We start from the raw sequence: 5,480 nt of genomic DNA on the forward strand, positions 1-5,480 counted from the left end.
CTTTATTAAATAATCAATAATTGTTTGCGAATTCCGAATCTCATGAAACAAACATATGCCGACGATTGTGTACTTATCAAATATGATTTTTTATTTTAGTGATGGAATAAATAAAGTTAAGTTTGTAGATTGAAGTGCGCGATTTTGTCAGTAAATGAGGACTGATAAATTCGAAATTTTTAAATGAGTTAGCCCCCGGTGCATGTAAAAAGAAACAAGGAAAACAACGATTAAAACTTCGATACAATCCCGATCTTGACAAAGAGGTCAGTTGAGATTTCAGGATACATTATTTATTAAATGAGCTGTTTCATATTCAGTTGCAGTTTAAGAACTTCTAAGCTATGTATAGTCTGTTAATTTTGACTAGTCAGACCGGTCACGAAAATATATTATTTTGATAAATCATAACAATGGAGCTCATGTGTCAATAATGTGGTCCTTTTATTAGTAATATGATTATGAGTTGGGATTAACCTACCAAATACAATTTGTAGGCAAAATAATTAATATGAAATAATGCAAAGCCTCAAAGCGAGCTCGATTAATGTTTAATAGAACTTATAGGAAACTAACAATTTTTTTTAATAAAGATAATATTTGAATACAATTATTATAGGCACTTCCTATCAGAAGAACATGGAGTTCGTAAAGACTGGTATAAAAAATAAGGAAATGAACTTTTCATTATTATGTTGATCAGCAATTTAACAACAAACAGGCCATCCATATTAAAGGGTTTCATTTGACCTGATGAAAAGACCTTTAAGCCCAAAACCCCGCCCAAAACAGATTGTCACACTATCAGTTGCCAGCATTGCAACCACAAGTTTACCTACAAAGGTCAGATCGGGATTCGAACCCGAATCCACCCATGAGCCATCTGATGATATTGATCATATGATATTGGCCTGGGTTGCTCTACCGATTAAGCTATCTGTCCTTTTGAAAAATATATAGGTAAACTGCAATGCTGTATAATAGCATGATTACCTTGCTTAGGAAAATTTTACAAAGAATTACATTTAATTGATATTGTGTTATGATTTAGACAGGGATTTCAATAGACGCAGAATCCTGCGCAGGGCTCAACATTAACCTAAAAACCAACTTGCCCTGATGGGCAAGTACTTAGAAAATCTACTTGCCCTCAAATTGTAAAGCCACTTGCCCAAACATGAAATATCATGTAAATTAACTGTAAACCTCATATTTTTTTAATAAAGATCAAAATGATACACCACAAAACCTTTTTCATTTTTGCATATTTAACAAAATGATTACAGCAATTAAAGTCTAATTAAAGTCTTACATAAATGCTCTTTGTTCTTTTTTGCACTTGCCCCGGAGGACAACTAGATTATAAAATAACTTGCCCGGACCTAACTTTTACTTGCCAGAGGCAATAGGACAACTGTTAATGTTGAGCCCTGCTGCGTTTTGACGCGAGCAAATTAAAAATGACTCATTTTTGACGCAACCCTTTTTTCTGCTGTGCGTCATTTTGACACGTCGAAAATTTGACCCGTGCGTCAGTCAGTTAACATCTCGAATTCCATGGTAATAAATCCCGCTGTGCTCCTAATTGAAATTAATGTTTCAGTATTTGAAACTCGGTCTATAATCGAGGGAATACCCCGGGCATTGTTTATCTTATCTCATCTCTTCCAATACACATGTCACTGTCTAAATAGTGCGTGCCCACTAACTGGGTAATTAGCAGCAGTAATTACGTGATAACTGATTGACCATCCGATAATTGCAGGTTTTTTGCAGACTTTTCAGACGGCACTGTTAAAGAAAGTCGGCAAATTTAATTATAGTAAAAACCTTATTGTTCAAAGGTCTATTAATTACCAAAGACCTAAAGATAACATAGGATGTTATCTATAGGTCTTTGTAATTACGTAGATCCAATAGTAGATCTAAGCCCAGCGAGTTTTGTCAGTTGTTAATCCACCGATAATTACGAGTAACACCCATCTTATATAAACTGGAATCACAGTTCATTTTTTATACTAACAAGTAATAATACTACACATGAACATTGAGAAAACACATTTTCTCGATAAGATATAAATTATCCGAGTAGAATTTAATTGCTGCTTCATGACCTTCGACATTGTAAATGGCGGACGTAACATTCAACCCGCGTTCAATTCAAAGCTGGCGATTCAAATTGCAAGTAATGGCGATTCAATAATGGTGAAAGCATTAACTGGATTTAACAAATATTTGATAAGGTTTGTTAAACCCGATAACAACAAGAAAAATTTGGATTATTAAAGTAAAACTTCTACAGTTAAGGCATTCCAAAGTGAACATATTTCGGACATGTATAGTATTCGGATAAACATTAGTAGATATACTAGATGTTCCATGCATTTATATTGCGTTTTGTTAGAAAAGATATCATAGGGATGATGATAATATAATGACGATAAATATGTGATGAAAAGGTGCTACCGGTACATATCTTAAATTATTTAAATGTGTTAAAAGACTTAAATGTGTTATAACTATAAGAAATATATTTAATGTACCAATTCATTAAAATATGTTGTGTTATGTATCATGGTATTGTTATTTAATAAAGCAGTATAACTTTTTAAGATATTGTGTTACTCTTAGAGCATATTTTTATCTAAAAAATTGAATAATACAAACAAAAACACAACGCGCTTCAAAATTGACCCCACCATTTTTCAATTTGACTCCTCAAAATTTCAGTCCAGGGGTCATTGACTCCTGGTTTTTAAAATCTATTGAAATCCCTGTTTAGAACAGCATATTGTCAGTTCAAAAGCTCACATGAGGTCATGTTTGAAAAGCACACAAAAGCTTCTGTTTGTGAAATGGTACTTATTTGCCGACTGTGTATAGTTGAGATAAAATCACCTTATTTTGCACAAATCTGGTAAAATATTTATGGCAGTGTTCGACATTTACTTTTTTTACAGCAAGACCATCGGACCAGCTCCTCTTAAAATGTACTAGCCCGAAATGACGTAGCAAATAAACACAATTGTGTCAAATAACTGTTTAATCAGTAAATAATCGAGAACACCAGAAAGTTATTTTGATGCATAGAGTAAAGCAATAAAATAAAACTATTTTTTTGCTTTTCTTTGTCAAATTCAGGCCATGGGAACTGACTCGATTTTCAATTTATGATAAAATTGACGTTTTCGTTTTTCTTCATATTTACGTTTCTTGTCAGTTACTGTTAGATTCTTCTTTATTAACTGATTTGTCGGACGAAAATCCGAACTTGAACAAATCCATTCTTTAAATTACATTCTCTTGTCTGCTGCGCACAAGGTTACAGTATACTAAACAATCGTTTCATGTAGGGCTGTACTCTCTAAAAAAAATATCATATTTGACTCGAAGGCATGTTTTACACTTTAAACTATTGTTCGGGTTTTATCTTTCGGGCATAAATATGTGTACATGACCGAATCCCTGAAATATGCTAAACTTGGAGACTAAAGTAAAGCCTTGCACTGAAAAAGGTTACATTCCACTAAGAAACGGCAGAAAAAAAAGTTGCAAAAACAGTCGATTTTGATTCGTGTCACGTTCTTTCTTGGTTTGAACATGACCTATCTTTTTTATTGCATGAATCGATTCCGCTTAGAATGGCCTTTAAGAAAAGGTATGGTTATGGGGGTCTCTATGTGCAAAATGTTGCATTTATTTTCGCTCAAAGTTGTCGCTTTTATATTGAATTATATAGGGAAACTATTTAGTATATTCTGACCACAATTGTTTACATTGACGATACCGATTTTCGATAGAAGTTGTAAAAACATGCTGTAAAGTTTTACGACACTGCAGAAAATCGTTAATATTCATGACAACTTGATGTATGGAAACAAGCCATTTCTGTGGGAAGTTCTCGTTCGCGTCTAAAAATAGCGATGAATCATGTGAATGCTCCGAGTTTATTTATATACGCTAGTTTTGTTCTGATGTAAATAATGAATACGAGAGTAATTTTACACATTAAGAAAACATGTTTTCACAGCAGTTATTTATAATTATATCAATCAGTATATATTTTTTATGTACGACCAGTCGGACAAGCTAGCCCGCAGTTTTACTAGCCCGACCACCGATCTTACTAGACAATGTCTGTCGGACGTGATATAGTGTCGAACCCTGTATGGTTCGAAAACCAACTGCGGATAAGAGCAACAGAACAGTCCATATAACTAAATAACTTCAATATTTTTTATGAGTAATTATCTAAACCATAAAGTGGCCTATACTTCGATAATTATGTATACCTGAAGAGAAGATATATAGGTGAAAGTTGCTGTAATGCATAGAACTAAAAAGTAAAAACAAACTGTGCAGCAAACAAAAATTGGTATATACCAAGGACATAGATATTGTATGTATGTCCTTGGCATTACCTCCTAAAAACACTAAACAATCAACTCGAACATACAATTTAAAAATTTAGAACAGCCAACTGTTGCTACCTTGTAACTTATAATTTTGAGGTACGCATCATCGTCACTGGTATCAGCAATGATTTCTCCATGTTGCATACTGTACTTAGATTTCACAAGGACCAGACAGCATATTTGTTTTATTTTCCTTTTTGAGCATTTAAAGTCAAAGTTATTTCAAATTACCATAATTTAGAAATTAATGCAAGGTAAGTCAGCAACATTTATGTCACCCACCAAAACATGTTATTTAATATCATTGATATAACACTTGGACAATTTTACACTTGTAAGTTTATATTTTTAAAAGTACCACAATACTATGATTAAATAAATGTGTATATTCCTAACTACTGATTAAAAGTCATTCTGGTTAGCAAATGTCACATCACCCACCGTACTCAAGGTAGCAACTGTCACGTCACACACCGTACTAAAGGTAGCGACTGTCACATCACCCACCTCAAAGTTATTTATATCATATTTGACTCACAGGTTGTTGTTTTAAAAAGTTTGGTACCCGAGTACATGCCGAACCAATCGTGTTTTTGTTCCTCATTGGCAATCGCCTAATTAAATAATAGCACTGCCACTTATTTGTTTTGTCCTCAATTTTAATTAAAAACGCGAGTAGCCGTAGGTGTTGACACTTGCTATGTACACACAAAACGGTGACATCATTCGCTACTTGGATAAATTTGGTGACGTCATCGAATGGGGAAATCCCGGAATGAAGACAACTGTTAATCACAAAGAATGCTGATGCGTTATTCGAAATATAGTCACAATAAATACAGAGAAGAATGTTATAATATTTAAAAGCCGTAAATTTGATCATTTTTATCTATTTCATCATTATAATCAATCAGTAGACGCCGGTTATTTACTTAGAAAATTTCCAGTTCAGATATCCGGTTCGGATATTGCGCGCACAGATACCAAACTTTTCAAAACAACAACCTATAGATCTACAGTCAAATACACGTGTTAACATAATGCTCGCTTCTTGAGCAGCCTGTG

The sequence above is a fragment of the Dreissena polymorpha genome, chromosome 5, assembly GCF_020536995.1.
Source record: "Dreissena polymorpha isolate Duluth1 chromosome 5, UMN_Dpol_1.0, whole genome shotgun sequence".
Taxonomy (NCBI): domain Eukaryota; kingdom Metazoa; phylum Mollusca; class Bivalvia; order Myida; family Dreissenidae; genus Dreissena; species Dreissena polymorpha.